Consider the following 20082-nt stretch of genomic DNA (forward strand, 5'->3'; position numbering starts at 1 on the left):
CGCTAACTTGTGTCAAAAAAAAAAATCTTCTATGAACTCGCCATACACCTCACGGAATACCTTAGGGTGTCTTCTGTCTAAAATGGGGTCACTTGTGGGGTATTTATACTGTCCTGGCATTTTAGGGGCCCTAAAGCGTGAGAAGTAGTTTGGAATTCAAATGCGTTAAAATGCCCTGTGAAATCCTAAAGGTACTCATTGGAATTTGGGCCCCTTTGCGCATCTTGGCTGCAAAAAAGTGTCACACATGTGGTATCGCCGTACTCAGGAGAAGTAGGGCAATGTGTTTTGGGGTGTATTTTTACATATACCCATACTGTGTGTGAGAAATATCTCTGTAAATGACAACTTTTTAAAAAAATTTATACAAAGTTGTCAATTTACAGAGATATTTCTCTCACCCATCATGGGTATATGTAAAAATACACCCCAAACCACATTGCCCTGCTTCTCCTGAGTACGGCGATACCACATGTGTGACAGTTTTTTGCAGCCTAGGTGCGCAAAGGGGCCCAAATTCCAATGAGTATCTTTTAGGAGGGCATTTTTAGGCATTTGGATTCCAGACTTCTCACGCTTTAGGGCCCCTAAAATGCCAGGGAAGTATAAATACACCACATGTGACCCCATTTTGGAAAGAAGACACCCCAAGGTATTCCATGAGGGGCATGGCGACTTCATAGAAGTTTTCTTTTTTTTTTGCACAAGTTAGCGGAAATTGATTTTTTTGGGTTTTTTCTCACAAAGTCTCCCTTTCCGCTAACTTGTGACAAAAAGTTCAATCTTTCATGGACTCAATATGCCCCTCAGCGAATACCTTGGGGTGTCTTCTTTCCAAAATGGGGTCATTTGTGGGGTGTTTGTACTGCCCTGGCATTTGAGGGTCTCCACAATCATTACATGTATGGCCAACATTAGGAGTTTCTGCTATTCTCCATATATTGAGCATACTGAAAGAAAAAATGAACGGCACAGATTTCTTCATTCGCATCGATCAATGTGGATGAAAAAATCTCTGCCCAAAAATGTGGAAAAAAAAAAGGGGAAAGGCGTCTGCCAGGACATAGGAGCTCCGCTCAACATCCAAACCCACTCAGCCCGTATGCCCTGGCAAACCCGATTTCTCCATTCACATCAATCAATGTGGATGAATAAATCATTGCCGGAATTTTTATTTATTTATTTTTATATACAAAGTGTTTGCCAAAGCATATGAACACCGCCCTTCAGCTCATAAGCCTCATCAAACGTAACTTTTTTACTGCAGAGGAGAAATCTCGTCTTGCAGCGCCGTATACACCGACTTTTGTGTAATCTGACAGCAGCGCAATGCTTCTGTCAGAATGCACATCAGTGCTGCAGCTGGTTGATCACTTGGTCCACCTAGAAGGTAAAAAAAAAAAAAAAAAACAGGCAGCAACGCAATAAATTTATTAACATTAACTTTATATAACATTTGAAACAGAACATTAACTTTTATAAACTTTATTGAACTTTTGGAACATTAACTTTTTTGCTTACCTGTGTTTTTTTTTTTTTTTTACCTTTATTATTATTATTTATTATTAAAGCGCCATTCATTCCATAGCGCTGTACATATAATAAGCGGTGCACATACATAAATACAGACAATTGCACTAATCATAAACAAGACAAGTTACAAACTGGTACAGAAGGAGAGAGGGCCCTGCCCGTGAGGGCTTACAATCTACATGGTATGGGAGAAGGACACAGTAGGTGAGAGTTAGGTTGGTCATGGCGGTATAGAGGCAGCAGGGTCACTGGCTTGTCTGAAGAGGTGGGTTTTCAGGTTTCTTTTGAAGGATTCCAATGTAGGTGAGAGTCTGATATGTTGGGGTAGCGAGTTCCAGAGTATGGGGGATGCACGGGAGAAATCTTGGAGTCGATTGTGGGAAGAGGCGATAAGAGGAGAGGAGAGAAGGAGGTCTTGTGAGGATCGGAGAGTGTGTGTGGGGATGTATTGGGAAAGTAGCTCAGAGATGTAGGGAGGGGACAGGTTATGGACGGCCTTGTATGTATTTGTTAGTACTTTGAAGTGAATTCGCTGGGCAATGGGGAGCCAGTGAAGGGATTGGCAGAGGGGAGAGGCAGAGGAGTAATAGGGTGAGAGGTGGATTAGTCGGGCAGCAGAGTTGAGGATAGATTGGAGGGGTGCGAGAGTGCTAGATGGAAGGCCACAGAGGAGAATGTTGCAGTAGTCTAGGCGGGAGATAATGAGGGCATGTACAAGAATTTTCGCAGATTCAAAGTTAAGGAAAGCACGGATGCGGGAGATGTTTTTGAGTTGGAGGCGGCAGGTGGTGGAAAGAGCTTGGATTTGTGGTCGGAAGGAAAGTGCAGAATCCAAGGTCACTCCAAGGCAGCGGACTTTGTTGACCGGGGAGAGTGTGAAGCCATTGATCATGATAGATAGGTCTGTTGAGGGGGTTGAACAAGATGAGGGAAAGATTATGAATTCTGTCTTATCCATGTTAAGTTTTAGAAAGCGAGAGGTGAAGAAGGATGATATAGAAGATAGACATTGTGGGATTCTTGATAGTAAGGTGGTGATGTCTGGACCAGAGAGGTAGATTTGTGTGTCATCAGCATAAGAGTGATACTGAAAGCCATGGGACTCTATGAGCTGTCCCAGGCCAAAAGTGTAGATAGAGAAGAGTAGGGGTCCTAGGACAGAGCCTTGCGGGACACCAACAGAGAGGTAATGAGACTAGGAGGTGGTGCGAGAGTAAGAGACGCTAAACGTCCGGTCTGTGAGGTATGATGTGATCCAGAAGAGGGCCAGGTTGGTGTTGCCAAGAGATGAGAGAGTTTGCAACAGAAGGGAGTGGTCAACAGTGTCAAAGGCAGAGGACAGGTCAAGGAGAAGGAGGACAGAGTATTGTTTCTTGGTTTTGGCTGTCAGTAGGTCATTGGTGACTTTGGTAAGGGCAGTCCCGGTCAAGTGGTGGGGTCGGAAGCCAGATTGTTGGCGGTCAAAGAGGGAGCAGGAGGAGAGGTGGGAGGACAGTTCTGAATGGACATGTTGTTCAAGTAGCTTTGAGGCATACGGAAGAAGTGATATGGGGTGATAACTGGACAAGGAAGATGGGTCAAGTGAAGGCTTTTTGAGGATGGGTGTAATGGTAGCATGTTTAAAAGCAGAGGGGAAGACACCAGAGTTTAGTGATAGGTTGAAGAGATGAGTTAGGGTTGGGATAAACACTGTGGTGAGGTTAGGGATGAGGTGGGATGGGATTGGGTCAAGTGCACAGGTGGTCAGATGAGATTTGGAGAGTAGAGTGGAGAGTTTTTCTTCTGTAATGGTGGAGAAGCGGGTTTTGGGAGAAGAGGACTGAGCAGTTGTGTAGAGGGTCTGTGGGGACTGTGTAGAGAGGAGAGGGTGGGGGCACTGGGGGACGGAGAAGGGAGTTAAAAGTGCTAAAAAGTTGTTTAGGGCTGTGTGACAGGGAAGATATGAGAGATGAGAAGTAGGCCTGTTTTGCTTCAGCGAGTGAGGATTTAAATATGAGGAGAGATTGCTTGTATGCGGTGAAATGATCTTTCGAATGGGATTTCTTCCATTGCCGCTCAGCAGCCCTGGAAGCTTGTCTGAGTTTTTTGGTCAGGTTGGTGTGCCAGGGTTGTCTGTTGATTTTTCGGGTTTTGTTGTGTGTGAGGGGGGCAACAGTGTCCAGAGCTGTACTTATTGTGTTGTTATATAGGGTGGTAGCAGCTTCTGGGTCTTTGAGGGAGCAGATGGTAGAGAGTGAGAGAAGAGAGTCAGAAAGCAAGAGAAAGTCGAGATGTTTAAGGTTCCTGCGGAGGGGTGTGGGTTTTGAGAGATGAAAAGTTCGTGAATGTAAGACAGTTTGTTACAGACAAAGCGCGCGTTCCATAATGTTCCTGCAAGAGGAACCAAAGAAGCAGGGGTCAGAGGAATGGTTATTAGGTTTAAGGGGTTGCAGAAATTTGTAGAAGGAGATTTGTAGTGGGACATGGAGGTGATAGTGGGGATTTGCTGAGGGGGTACTGGATTTGGAGAGATATCACCAGCAGTAAGGAGAAGCAGAGAAAGTGTTAATAGATGAGAATAAGAGAGGGCATGAGGCGTGTGTGTGTGTGTTTGGGAAGGAAGTGTTTTATGTTGGCAAACAGGTTTGTGCAAGCGATCAGATGAGAAGGTAAAATGTAGGAAGAGATGAATACCTTTAGAGGACAAACCTCTCCTTCCCCATGGGACAATGTGCAAAGCGCAAATCGCCCAGAGATGTGGCGAAGTACATTATGCACTTTGACCCTGCCCTGTCCTGTGTCACGCAATCCCTATACTAAGTGTACCTGTGTGTGGTACTTCCGGAAACACTCCCCTAAGCATAGGGCAGGGTGGCCAGGGCAGTCAGGACAGAAATAGCTGGTGTCACGCCTTATTCCACTCCTGCTACAGACACAACATCTTTTTCGGGGTGACACTTGGTTTGAGGTACCAGCAACGACATTGGGGAAATGTCGCTTGTGTAGACAGCTCGCTACACTGGTGGTTGGGGCCACAGAACCTCCTGGATACAGGAGGTTCTCGATGATCTCTTCCTGAAATTTGAGCAAGGATCCTGTTCTCCCAGCCTTACTGTAGAGAACAAAACTATTGTACATAGCCAATTGAATTAGGTATACAGACACCTTCTTATACCAGCGTCTGGTCCTGCGGAAGAGTAAATAAGGAGCCAACATCTGGTCATTGAAGTCCACCCCTCCCATGAGCAAATTATAGTCGTGGACCGAGAGGGGCTTTTCAATGACACTGGTTGCCCGTTCAATTTGGATTGTCGTGTCTGCGTGAATGGAGGAGAGCATGTAAACGTCACGCTTGTTTCTCCATTTCACCGTGAGCAGTTCTTCGTTACACAAGGCAGCCCTCTCCCCCCTTGCAAGACGGGTGGTAACGAGCCGTTGGGGGAAGCCCCGGCGACTAGGTCGTGCGGTGCCACAGCAGCCAATCTAGAAACAAATGCCTGAAGAGGGGCAGACTTGTGTAGAAATTGTCCACATAAAGGTGGTACACCTTGCCAAATAAGGGTGACACCAAGTCCCAGACTGTCTTCCCACTGCTCCCCAGGTAGTCAGGGCAACCAACCGGCTCCAGGGTCTGATCTTTACCCTCATAGACACGAAATTTGTGCGTATAGCCTGTGGCCCTTTCACAGAGCATATACAATTTGACCCCATACCGGGCGCGCTTGCTTGGGATGTATTGTTTGAAGCCAAGGCGCCCGGTAAAATATATCAGGGACTCGTCTATGCAGATGTTTTGCTCAGGGGTATCCAAATCTGCAAATTTGGTGTTAAAGTGGTCTATGAAGGGCCGAATTTTGTGGAGCCGGTCAAAAGCTGGGTGGCCTCTGGGAGGAGAGGTGCTGTTATCACTAAAGTGCAGGAAACACAGGATGGTCTCAAATCGTGTCCTGGACATGGCAGCAGAGAACATGGGCAAGTGATGAATTGGGTTCATGGACCAATATGACCACAATTCATGCTTTTTTGTCAGGCCCATGTTGAGGAGAAGGCCCAGAAAAGTCTTAAGTTTGGAAACTTGGACGGGTTTCCACCGGAAAGACTGGGCATAAAAGCTTCCCGGGCTGGCGGCTATAAATTGAGTGGCATACCAGTTTGTTTCTGCCACGACTAAGTCAAAGAGCTCTGCAGTGAAGAACAGCTCAAAAAACCCCAGTGCCGATCCAATCTGAGCTGTCTCAACCCGAACTCCAGACTGGGCGGTGAAAGGGGGAACTACTGGTGCGGCTGAAGATGGGGGCTGCCAATCAGGGTTTGCCAGCACCTCAGGGACTCTAGGGGCTCTATAGGCCTGTCTGTGTGGTGGGTGCGACGGGGGAACTACTGCACGTGCCACCGTACCAGCTTCAACTGCCCTTCTGGTGCTCGCCACTTCACCATGTTCTACGGCAGTGCTGGTACTAGGTCCAGGATGGGCTGCGCTGCTGGTGTATGCCTCACCACGTTTCTACAGGTTCGTATTCTGACCCGCTGGATTCGTCAGATGAGGGTTCCCATTCCTCATCCGACTGGGTCAGAAGCCTGTAGGCCTCTTCAGAAGAATACCCCTTCCTTGCCATTTGGTCAACTAAATTTAGGGGGTATTCCCTGAGACTACCCAAGAAAAAAAGCAAGCCTGTCTTACAAATGGGAGGCTAGCAAAGTACAGGAAGCCGCTGCGATTGATAAAAAATATCAAAACTGATTTTTTTTTATCGCCGCAGTGCTTGTGTAGTGATTGTGCAGTGATAAAAAAATATATATATTTTTGTCACTGCGGTGGGGCGGGCGTGGGTGAACGCACGTGTGGGCGACCGATCAGGCCTGATCGGGCAAACACTGCGTTTTGGGTGGAGGGCGAGCTAAGGTGACACTAATACTATTATAGATCTGATTGTGATCAGTTCTGATCACTTACAGATACTATAAAGTACCAATGCTGATTAGCGATACGCTAATCAGCGAATCAGTGACTGCGGTGCAGTGGGCTGGGTGCTAACTGAAGCTAACTACCTACCAAAGGGGCCTAAACTAACCTAAACCTAACAGTCAATACTGGTGAAAAAAAAAAAGTGACAGTTTACACTGATCACTTTTTTCCCTTTCACTAGTGATTGACAGGGGTGATCAAGGGGTTAATTGGGGTGATGGGGGGGTGATCTGGGGCTAAATATGTAGTGCTTGGTGTACTCACTGGGATCTGTGCTCTCTGCTGGGACCAACCGACGAAAAGGATTTATAAATATAATGTGTTATATGGCTGGTGGTTCGTTATTTTAAAAGTCACCAACCTGCCAGCGCTGATCATTGGCTGGCAGGCTGGTGACCAACTCCTTGTGCGCCTTTTGCCGACCCGCACTGCGTATGTGCGGGCCGGATATGCGCGTCATCTCGCGTTTTGCGAGATGACGCGTATATACGTCCAGGAGGAATAACCCGGCCGCCCGCATTCCTGCGTTATGCGGTCGGGAGGTGGTTAAGGTAGAAATACACCCATCATTTTCTGGGGTTTGAAATTTTTTTCAAGAAACAGTATTTTCCTGTTCTGCAAGTGTTAAATTCAAGTTTAATATATACATCTTTCATATTTCTGTTACCAAAAAAACACAATTTTGGCAATCTACAACATCTTGATTAGTCAGTGTGCAATTTAAGCTAGAAATACACCCATCATTTTCTGGGGTTTGAAAAACACACTTTTGTGACAAAAAACACTATTTTCAGGCCTTGCAGCATTATCACGTGTGAAATTACAGGCTTATATACTGCTGTCAAATTCAGATGTTAAACAAACACTCATTTGAGCACAAAAAAATTAGTTGGCAGCCTTTGATGCAGATGTCATTGTGAGATACACCCTTAATACATTTGGGTTACATTCAGAGATTTTAAATACCGCCATTTGGTGCACCAATATTGAATTCAGGCCTACACTGGTTCAGGCCCTGTGAGATACACCCTCTACATACAGAGGTTTGAATCAGGGATTTGAAATACAGCCATTTTGTGCAAAGATATATTTACTTCAGGCCTACACTGGTTCAGACCGTGTGAGATACTCCCTCTACATACAGGGGTTTGAATCAGGGATTTGAAATACAGCCATTTGAAATACAGTCATTTTGTGCAAAGAAATATTGAATTCAGGCCTACACTGGTTCAGACCGTGTGAGATATCCCCTCTACATACAGGGGTTTGATTCAGGGATTTGAAATACAGCCATTTGAAATACAGCCATTTTGTGCAAAGAAATATTTAATTTAGGCCTACACTGGTTCAGACCGGGTGAGATATACCCTTTACATACTGTCGTTCTATTCTACTATTAATTAAACACCCATTTAGGGCAAGATCCTAAATTCGAAAAATATGAGGAGAGAGTCAAATAAGGGAAGTGGCCCAGGTCGTGGTGCTGCTGGTGGAGCTCCTGTTGCAGGGAGAGGACGTGGTCGATCTGTGCCAGCTACATGCACAAGTGAAACGCCTTCCTCAGGTGCGAGTAGGCGACAAAACCTGCAGCGGTATTTGGTCAGGCCTAATGCTGCTCTACGAATGGTGAGGCCTGAACAAGTATAGGCGATAGTAGTTAGGGTTGCTGACGGTGGATCCAGTTCCTTCACATTGTCTCCCACCCAGTCTCCTGCTGAAAGACCACAGTTGGCACCTGCAGCCGATGTCCATCAGTCTTTCACCTCACCCCCTTGCAAATCAGCTAAGCAGTCTGAGCCCCAAGTCATGCAGCAGTCTCTTCTGCTTTTTGATGACTCTGCTAGCAGGGTTTCGCAGGGCCATCCACCTAGCCCTGCCCCAGAAGTGGAAGAGATTGAGTGCACCGATGCCCAACCACTTATCTTTCAAGATGAGTACATGGGAGGACCATCGCAGCACGTCTCGGATGATGACGAAACACAGGTGCCAACTGCTGGGGCTTTCAAAAGTGTGCAGACCGACAAGGAAGGCAGAGGTGAAGACTGGGTGGAAGATGATGTGGAGGACGATGAGGTCCTCGACCCCACATGGAATCAAGGTCATGCGAGTCACCGATGTAGGTCGGAGGAAGAGGCGGTGGTCGCACAGAGCCACCAACACAGCAGAAGAGGGAGCAGGGTGCAAAAGCGAAGCGGCCGTCCTCTAGACAGTACGCCTGCTACTGCCCACCGCAGCAAGGGATCGAGCACACCAAAGCCAGCTCCAAGGAGTTCCCTGGCTTGGCAGTTCTTCAAGCAATGTGCTGACGACAAGACACAAGTGGTTTGCATGCTGTGCAATCAGAGCCTGAAGCGAGGCATAAACGTTCTCAACCTAAGCACAACATGCATGACCAGGCATTTAAGTGCAAAGCACGAGCTGCAGTGGAGTAGACACCTCAAAAACCAAGAAAGGTCTCTGGCTCCTCCTGCTTCCTCTTCTGCTGCAGTCGTGGCCTCTTTATCCACCTCTGGAGTGACAGTGCCACCTGGCACCCCGCAAACAGAGGATCTGCCAGCAACACCAACACCTGGGTCACCAAGCATCTCCACAATGTCCAACTGAAGCGTTCAGCTCTCCATATCCCAAATGCTGGAGAGGAAGAGGAAGTTCCCCCCTACCCGCCCACGATCCCTAGCCCTGAATGCCAGCATTTCTAAATTACTGGCCTTTGAAATGCTGTCATTCCGTCTGGTGGAGACGGAGAGTTTTAAAGAGGACCTTTCACTTGTAAAAACTATGTGAACTAAGTATGCTGCCATGTAGAGCGGCGCCCGGGGATCTCACTGCACTTACTATTATCCCCGGGCGCTGCTCCGTTCTCCCATTATGTCCTCCGGTACCTTTGCTCCTTAAGTTATAGTAGGCGGGTCTTCCCTTGTCCTGTGGGCGTCTCCTTCTCCTAGGCTGCAGCGCTGGCCAATCGCAGCGAACAGCTCACAGCCTGGGAGAAAAAAGAACTCCCAGGCTGTGAGCTGTGCGCTGCGATTGGCCAGCGCTGCAGCCTAGGAGAAGGAGACGCCCACAGGACAAGGGAAGACCCGCCTACTATAACTTAAGGAGCAAAGGTACCGGAGGACATAACGGGAGAACGGAGCGGCGCCCAGGGATAATTGTAAGTGCAGTGAGATCCCCGGGCGCCGCTCTACATGGCAGCATACTTAGTTCACATAGTTTTTACAAGTGAAAGGTCCTCTTTAAAGGCCTTATGGCGGTGGCTGTCGCCACTACTTTTCCAGGCGAGCCATCCCTTCCCTTCACAACCAAGTAGGGGACAAAATCAGGTGTGCACTGCGCAACGGCATCTGTGGCAAGGTGCATCTGACTACAGATATGTGGACCAGTAAGCATGATTAGGGCCATTATATCTCCATAACAGCACACTGGGTAAATGCAGTGCCGGCTGGGCCTGAGGCGGATAGCAGTTTGGCGCATGTCCTTCCACCACGAGGATTGCAGGGCGCTTCAGTTTGCCTCCTGTTGCTTCCTCCTCCTACTCTGCTTCCTCATCCTCTACCAGCTCCTCATCCGGTCAGCATAACACCTTCACCACCAACTTCAGCACAGCCAGGGGTAAACGACAGCAGGCAGTTTTAAAATCTGTTTGGGGGACAAACCCCACACCGCGCAGGAGCTGTGGACGGGCCTTGAACAACAGACCGATGAGTGGTTTGTGCCAGTCAGCCTCAAGCCCGGCCTGGTGGTGTGCGATAATGTGCGAAGCATGTCTCGTAGCAGCTCTAGGACTAGCCGGTTTGACGCACATCCCTTGCCTGGCGCATGTACTGAATTTGGTGGTGCAGAGATTCCTTAAAACTTACCCCGATATGTCAGAGCTGCTGCATAAAGTGCGGGCTGTCTGTGCGCACTTTCGGGGTTCTCACCCTGCTGCTGCTCGCCTGTCATCGCTGCAGCATAACTTCAGCCTTTCCACTCACCGCCTCATATGCGACGTGCCCACAAGGTGGAACTCCACCTTGCACATGCTGGGCAGACTGTGCGAGCAGCAGCAGGCGATAGTGGAGTTTCGGATAAATGTGTAAAAAAAGGAATGGATTGGTCACTCTTATATGGAAGTACAGGATGTTTTATTTGATATACATGTTAAAATAAATGGGAATACAAGGATAATAAAATATGCATAAAATTCTCTAAAAAACGATACAACGCAAATCTTATATCTGTTCTCTGTTCTGCTATCATAGATTGATTTGATGAAAAAAGCAACAGCTTTAAGATAAGTACTGATAGTGTCAGATGTCTCCAACTGTCTCCACCCAGACTGATACATTCTTAGATGTAAAGGAGCAAGTTTGGTTGGAGGGACAAAATGGCACAGTGTCCATCTAATGGGTTGACAAGGACATCAAATCAATAAAAAATAAAAAATAAAAAATAACATAACATCCAATGTTTGATTTAAAAATACAATTCAACCGTGCGGTGGGCCAGTCTCTGGATAATAGGTCTTTTCTTGTATCTGACAATTATGTCCAAAGTTTATGTTTAAACAAAAGGAATTCCAACTCTTTATAAATAAATGGTAGATTGTATCAGCTTTCATCCACTATATCTCCCAATGTTTTAGCGTATAGCTGGATTGCAGCGGAAAAAACTTTCTCTCAAATAACCAGTGCGGTTTGTTTGTATCACAGCATCTATGTCAAGAAAAAGCACTTCAGCTGCCACAGGCTGATATTATGTTGCATCCAACTGCTAATTGCTATAATGTGTTGGTGTGTAGCCGCAGTACGGGATAGTGCTTTAGTAGTCAGAAACAGTCCATTCAGTTGGCATTAAAGAAGGTATGTCTGATTGTTGTACCCACTAATGTGGGCTTACCTTTGCTTGCGCCGTCGGGTGAGTCGGGACTTAATTTCGAGCCCTTGCTCCGTTGAATCGGCCAGCGTCCCGGCTATGGAGCCGCTCGCGTCCCACGTGTCTCCCGCAGATGGTTTGAATTCAATGAGAGGATCACAAGCCTCTCTCTATCGGCGCAGGTAGATGACGTGTTGTAGTATTTGAATGCTGGATAGTGGAGTTTCAGCTGCAGCACGCACGGGTGAGTCGCTCAGCAGAACAGCACCACTTCACCACCAATGACTGGGCATCAATGTGAGACCTGTGTTCCTTGTTGCGCTGTTTCGAGTACTCCACCAACATGGCCAGTGCTGATAATGCCGTTCTCAGCGTTACTATCCCACTTCTATGCCTCCTTCAAAAAACGCTCCTGGCGATGATGGAAGAGGATGTGGCACAGGAGGAGGAGAAGGAAGAGGGCTCATTTCGTAGGGTTTCCAGCCAGTCATTCCCAAGTGGCTCCGAGGGTGGGTTCCTGCACCCACAAACCCAAGGTACACAATTGTCCAGCCAGGGCACAGTTCTGGAGGATGAGGAGGTGGAGGATAAGGAGGAGGAGATGGAGGAGGAGGAAACATCTTCACAGCAGGGTGGCACCCAGACCAGCTCATGGCCATCACTGGTGCGTGGATGGGGGGATACAGAGGACACAGACGATACACCTCCCACAGAGGACAGCTTTTCATTGCATCTGGGCAGCCTGGCACACATGAGCGATTACATGCTGCAGTGTCTCCGCAACGACCGCCGAGTTGCCCACATTCTAACTTGTGCTGATTACTGGGTGGCCACGCTGCTGGATCCCCGTTACAAGGACTACGTACCGTCCTTAATTCCGTCACTGGAGCGTGATCGTAAGATGCGCGAGTACAAGCGCACGCTGGTAGACGCGCTGCTGGTGGCATTCCCACCTGACAGCGGGGGCACAGTGGAAGCACAAGGCTAAGGCAGAGATCGAGGGAGAGGTCGCCAACGCAGCTGGGGCACCGCTATCACCTCAGAAGGCAGGGTTAGCATGGCCGAAATGTGGAAAAGCTTTGTCAGCACGCCACAACAACCAGCACCACCAGCTGATATGGAATGTCTTAGCAGGAGGCAGCATTTCACCAACATGGTGGAGCAGTAAGTGTGCACACGCCTACACGTACTGAACGACGGGTCTGCCCCCTTCAACTTCTGGGTCTCCAAATTGGGCACATGGCTTGAGCTTGCCCTTTATGCCTTGGAGGTGCTGGCCTGCCCTGCAGCCAGTGTATTATCTGAACGTGTGTTTAGCACGGCAGGGGGCGTCATCACAGACAAGCGCAGCCGCCTGTCCACAGCCAATGTGGACAAGCTCACGTTAATTAAAATGAACCAGGCATGGATCCCTCAGGACTTGTCCGTACCTTGTGCATAATAGACATGTATACCGGCACTAAGCAGCCATTGTTATACTGCAGCGCAATTGCTCATGTTTGTATTTTGGATATTTCACACTCTTTTGGAGTGTACAATAATTTTACAAAACTAAATTAAAACCAAAAACCTGTGTTGGCTATCTCGTCCTCCTCCACCACCGCTTCCACCTACTCCGCTACGTCCACCGCCTCCTCAAACTCCTACTCCATATGGAACTCCACCTCATAAATCCTTTTTTTTTTTTGTACGTGTTTTATTTTATATAATTTCACTACTTTGTAATTTACATTTTCGGGTGAAATTCACAAATTTTTGGGTGTATATATATATATATATTTGAATAGAAAATTTTTATCTCAAATATCGCAACTTCGAGAATTCGCGAATATTTCGAATATAGTGCTATATATTCTTTATAACGAATATTCGTCACTTTTTCCCATCTGAACACATGATTCCTCCCTACTTCTTGCTTGTGGGCCAATGAGTCATTGGCCCACAAGCAACTTAAGCAGGGAGGAATCATGACTTTAGATGGAAAAAATTACGAATATTCTAAAAAACTAATATTAAGCACTATATCGAATATATTCATTTTTTAATTTGTACAGTTGTTCCACTTCGGCGTACTCCTCCCCGACAAGTGTCCCCGTCACCATGGGAACGCCTGGGGGTTAGAATATACCATCGGATCTGAGTGGAACAACTGTACAGATTGAAAAAAAAAGACTAATATTCGATATAGTGCTATATATTCGTTTTTTAGAATATTTGTCAATGACGAATATTCTAAAACACAAATATATAGCACTATATTCAATATAGTGCTATATATTCGTTTTTTTAATATTCGTAATTTTTTTCCATCTGAAGTCATGATTCCTCCCTGCTTAAGTTGCTTGACAAGCAACTTAAGCAGGGAGGAATCATAACTTCAGATGGAAAAAAATTACGAATATTCCAAAAAACAAATATATAGCACTATATTGAATACAATGCTATATATTCCTTTTTGACCCATGCCTGTATTGATTGCGTAATATTTGCATATTACACGATCATTACATTGCCGATTCTTCCAGTTAATTTTTTTTTTAATATAACGATAATTCGAATTTGCGAATATTCGACGAATATTCTTTAAAATATTCGCGAAATATCATGTTTTCTAATAAGACCCCTGCCGCTCATCACTAGTGACCGCCGCATTATCACCATTTGGCAAAGGGATGACTACTGGCTTTCCACGATGTTAGACCTTCACTACCGGGCCAAAACAGGGGCCTTTTTTACATCTGTTATGTAGTCAGTTGGTTGCTGCATATGTGCAGGTCTGACCAGGGGGACCCTCTGTACTCACGCCCCACTGCCATGACTGCTGGAGGGGGATGGGGGGTCAGGAGCAGCACCAGTTTCATCAGCAGCAACTTGGTTTGGAGTCTCTAATTAGCACTTTTGTTTACCTGCCTAGTGAAAAAAAACACCCAGCAGCAGGACATGGAGCAGAACCTGAACCAGCAAGTGGTGGCATACTTGGACTGTACCCTGCCACACAAAATCTAAGATCCCCTGGACTACTGGGCAGCCAAACTTAATTTGTAGCCATAACTTGCTGAGTTTGCCCTGGGCAAGCTTTACTGTCCGGCCAGTATTGTAGCATCAGAATGGGTGTTTAGTGCGGAAAGGGGCATAGTAACCCCAAAGAGAACTCGTCTTTAAACAGGAAATCCATGCATAATTTTAAAGATGAATCATGCTTGGATCAGCCAGGATTTCCACACACCGGTCCCTGATGCATCAGGAAGTACTGTTCTGACTGCAGTGTGCTGCCACACCAGAATATTGTGAAAAATGTCCCGTTACTTTTGGCCAGCTTCAGCCTCTATTCTGATGCTGCCACCTGCCTGATTCCACACACCTACTGCTTCTGCTGCCATCTTCTGCTACTTACAACCACCATCTTGTGCTGTTGCTGCTACTGCTGTTGCCTTCCACCTCCCCACTCTGTGACTGGGCCACTATGTTGACTACTCATGCAGTTGCCACCCTCCCCACTATCTGACTGGGCCACTGTGTTGACTCCTCATGCTGTTGCCACACTCACCACTCTGTGATTGGGCCACTGTGTTGACTCCTCAGGCTGTTGCCACGCTCACCACTCTGTGAGTGGGCTACTATGTTGACTCCTCATGCTGTTGACACCCTTCCCACTCTGTGACTAGGCCACTATGTTGACTCCCCATGCGTTTGCCACCCTCCCCACTCTGTGACTGAGCCACTATGTTGACTTCTTGTGCTGTTTACACCCTCCCCACTCTTTGACTAGGCCACTATTTTGACGCCTCATGCTGGTGCCACCCTCCTCACTCTGTGACTGGGCCACTATGCTGACACCTCATGCTGTTGCCACACTCAATACTCTGTGAGTGGGCCACTGTATTGACTCCTTAGGCTGTTTCCACTCTCACCACTGTATGACTAGGTCACTATGTTGATTCCTCATGTTGTTGCCACCCTCAACACTCTGTGATGGGGCCAGGAGTGTCCCTGTTTGGACTTGCTGACATCACCGTTTATTTTACCCTACTTCCTATCTGTCAAAATCACCAAAAAAGGAAAAATACAACGGATCCTGTCTTTCGAGCATCCATAATCAACCATCTATCACATGGTCAATATTTTGCATCAGGATTTGGAAGCCAAAAGCAGGACTGGTTCCAAAGCACAGAATATTTCGATCACGTGTTATCTCTGTTTTGGACCCATTCCTGTTTTTTTTGGCCTTACCAAAATTTATGAAATACTGATGCAAAAAACTGACCAAATACTCAACATATTAAAGAGGCCGTTATAAAGTCCTGCATGCAGGAATTCTTTTCTATTTGAATAAAACCAATTCCAGTGGCAAATAGCCAAAGCTCATGCAAATTGAGCATGAGGTCTCAATCACATGGTCAGTATTTTGCATCAAGATTTTAACATGATTTGAAATACAAAATCAGGAGTGGGTCCAAAATACTAAAGACATGCAAATATTCAAATCAGGTGTTATCTCTGTTTTGGATATGCTCCTGTTTTTTTGGCAATACTGATCAATTACTGACCAAATATTGACCGTGTGAAGTAGATACTCAAAAGACAGGATCCATTTTTTGGGGGTTGTTCTTCTGACAGATCATAAGAAGAGAAGAAAATAAACAGTGACGTCAACACAAACTTACTGCTCACACCCTCTCAACTCATGGGCCTGCTACTTGTATCAGAGTGTAACAGAACATGTTCTCTAGCAATCTATGTGGAATCAGCAGACGGTGTAAAATGAGAGTACTCTTTCACTCTATAGTACAATTTTGGGCCACTGCACGGTTAAGTACATTATACCTGACACTAACATTGACCAGTAAGGTTGAGTTCTCTCTTCAGTTATTTGGTCAGTTTTTGGCCCGTAACTGACCAAATAAGTGAAGTGTGAACTGAGTCTAAGCATGACGCCTGCCATCTGCCTGTCATACTGAGGCACAGTAATAGTTTCATTACAACAACGGACTAGCAATGCGTGTTTCTGCTCTGCACAGTGATGAGGACTGAGATACACTGTCCCTCCAGGCCAGGAAATAGCTGATTTATAACACTCTTCATGACAAATTAATTCAGATCGAATCAAATTTTGGGGAAAAATTCGGCAAAGGAGACCAAATCGAATTTTTGAAAACTTCATCTCTAATCATTACAAGTAGGTCATTTATAGAGAGATCTGCTCTTTATAAGACCATCCCTTTAAGCAGGGCAGTACCTATTTTTCACAGAATAGGAAAAGAGTGATGGAATCTATGAAGCACATATTAAATAAATCAATATAAATACTATATATAATATAAATAATTGACATTTTGATGGGTTGGCCCACATTTTCAGCCAGTGTATATAAACAATAATGCTTATGTTCACTGACAGTATGCAGAGGTTTTATAAATGAAAGACCCACAATTGTTAAGGCTGGCAGTTTTATACAAAAGTCTAGAAAAAAAAGATTGTCCGAATAAATTGCACCAAATTTATTAAAAGTTACAAAATGAAATCTAAAAAGGTAATTTTATGTAATTTGCCACCTTTCTCTCTATTGCTTTATTTGTACCTTGTTTTAATCTCTTCTTCCCTTATTTTTCTTCTTTCCTTTCTTCTGTTATTTGTCAATATGTCAGAGGAACATATGCTGAAAGTAAAAAGCCTACATAAATTTGCAACAGAAGGAGAAAGACGTTCAAAAATATCTATTTACTTAGCAACCAAAATTAAGACAAACTGAACTAGGACTCCCAGAAGATACATCAGTAAGGCTATGTTCACACATTCAGGATTTGATGAGGATCCACTAACATTCATGCAAGTGAACGGGGTATTTCTTACTACAGTATAATGACCAAGCTACAGATTTTAAAATCTGAATGTTAGCCTCAGATTTCTGCTGCAGATTTACTGAAAAATGTGGCAAAATCTGACAGGTGTGAACATGTCTCATTGACCCATGACCATATTGTAAATGTGGAAAGATAGCAAACAAGGGAAAGCTGAGAAGATAAAGGTATAATGCACAGAAGAAACAGAGGGAAAGGCAAATATGGAAAATGTGAGTGATAATGGCAAGGAGACATGACAAGGTCTGCATAGGGGTAATGCCATGCTTGTTATTGTTTTTTTCTGTTACTTTCTTCTTTTTATTATAATTATTATTCAAATTTTCCTGTAAAAATAACTATATTGAATATTGCTCAGTGAACCCTAGGCATTAGAAACATTTGGGTTTGTGCTCAGAAATTTGAAAAATAAATAAATAAAGAATCTGTATCTGATGAAGCTGAACGTAACATGGAGAGTAGAGACCCCTACTGGTTGTTTCTGAAATTCCTTGAAATGACATTCTACATTCCAAGGTGCCTTACAATACAATCTGAACATGTGATGAGTAAAGGCTTATTCAGAAAAGCCATGTAAAACTCATCTGTGTTGAGCCTGCTAAAAATGAAAGTTTTTCCATCTTGTGGAATAAGTATTGTCTCAGTCAGGAGTGAGTTACAAACTAGGCTGACTGATTCCCAATTGCTTAACTTTGACAAAAAGTTGAATAAGAAGCTGGTTGTTATGCAAGCAGAGGTCAAGAAAGAAAAAAAGAAAGATACATTTTTGAGAGATAAGCAGGATTATGATATGGGAAGAGTGTTCAACTGGAATAGAAAGAAACAGTTTAAAAGGAGATATCGCAACCGCACCAGGAGTGAATATTGGACTACGGATGCAGATTCTAGTTTATCGGATGATGTGGGTAATAATACAGACATTGGTGACGTAGTCCAGCATCCAGGCCCTTTAGAAGGAACACCAGAAGGGGCCGGAGGAAAACAAAAGGCGGTCAGGAAGTCGGCCCGCAGAAAGAAGCAAGCTTCTTGGAGACAGTGACATCTGATATAGATGAGAACGTGGTGATTAATCTGCCTCTAGGCTGTATCTCAGTCCTCAACCGAGGGCTTGGATACAGCCTTCTTGAGCAGTTCGACCCCGTGGGGGTTGAGATTGATTTGTTTTAATCTGTACGGAAAATGTACTTACATAAAATGTTGAAGGACGTCCCGCAGAGAATGGAACAAATTAGACAAGGTGATATCCCAGTACAGCCTGCCCCTTTAGGTTTTAATATCTCCAAAAAAATTAATGAAAAAGAACTTTTATGTTTGGAATTCTTGACATACCTCTCGTGTGTCTCTGAACCCCAGGGAGAACAAGATATTGAGGAATTCCGGGGTGGCATCCGATCCACGTTTTGTCCCCCGATATCAGCTGGTAGTAATGTTGACATCTTTCACCACCATGTACTGAAGGACATAAAGGCCTTATTATACCCCAATGTTTTTGATAGTATCAGTAAGGAGGAAAAATTTGCCTTAAATTGGAATATGTCACATAAGGACATGGTGGTGAAACCTGCTGATAAAGGGGGGAACGTGGTTCTGATGACCAGAGACTATTATATCATGGAGGCCCACAGACAGTTAAGAGATGAAAGGATGTATGAAATCATACAGGAGGACCCTTTACCGGGTATACAACAACAGTTGAGGAACTTATTGCAAAAGTACATTATGAAAGATTTTATTTCCAGGAAAAAAGCTGAGAAACTGATACCACTGTTCCCAATTAAACCTTGTTGGTACTTTTTGCCTAAGGTTCACAAATCCCTGAGCCAACCCCCCGACTTCCCTATTGTGGCAGGATTGGCTCAGTGACTGAACCGCTTTCCAAGTATATTGATTGGTTATTGAGACCCCTGCTGGTTAGTAGCCCTGCATACCTACGGGACACCAATGATTTTCTCCTATCATTGGATGATTTTCAGCGTCAGGAGGATTTTAGTTTGGTCTCCCTGGACACGGAGAGCTCGTACACCCGCATCCCCCATGATGCAGGTGTTGCGGCTGTCCTTGACATTCTGAAGAATGTAGGTAAAAGCACCTTGTTTTGCGAGGGAGGCATTATTTTTTATTTTGACCAACGTTTTTAAGTTTGGGAATCAGTGGTACCGGCAAAGATGTGGTACCGCTTGGGGTACTCCCGTATCATGTACTTTCACCAAATTTTATCTAGCTAGGTTGGAGGACCGTTATATATTTTCCACCAGCAATCCACATCTTCGTCATATTAAATTATTCTTACGTTATGTGGACGACATCATCATGGTGTGGTCGGGAACTAAGGTTGAATGTGCTGATTTTGTTGCCTTCTTGAATGAGGCAATGATATGGGCATGTTCTTCACCCTTAATTATGGAGGTGGACGCCTTGAATTTCTGGATGTGTCTGTGGAGGTGGTGGGTGGGGAGTTGGTCACTAGAGGTTTTCGTAAGCCCACGGCGACCAATTCCCTACTACACCACAACAGTTTTCATCCAGTAAATGTAAAAAGATCTGTCCCATATGGACAATTTGTAAGGTTTAGGCGCATTAACAGCACAAAAGAGGGTTTTGATGAACAGGCCACCCAATTAAAAGAACGCCTTATAAAGAAAAGCTACCCCATGAGGATGTTGGACACTGCGATGCAGAAGGCTGGGAGTTTTTTCCCAGATTGATCTACTTTCTCGCAGTATTAAAGGTCAAGATAGAAAAGTACGGAGGGGGACTGTGGTGAGAAATGCCAAAAGAGATTTGCATTTTATTTTAGATTTAGTCCCATGGCCAACGATATTCGGAGAGCTGTTTATAAACACTAGGATATCCTGAGAAAGGACGCCTGTTTTCCCGAATACGGGGATA

Source organism: Bufo bufo, chromosome 3 (assembly GCF_905171765.1).
Source record: "Bufo bufo chromosome 3, aBufBuf1.1, whole genome shotgun sequence".
NCBI classification, from domain to species: Eukaryota; Metazoa; Chordata; class Amphibia; order Anura; family Bufonidae; genus Bufo; species Bufo bufo.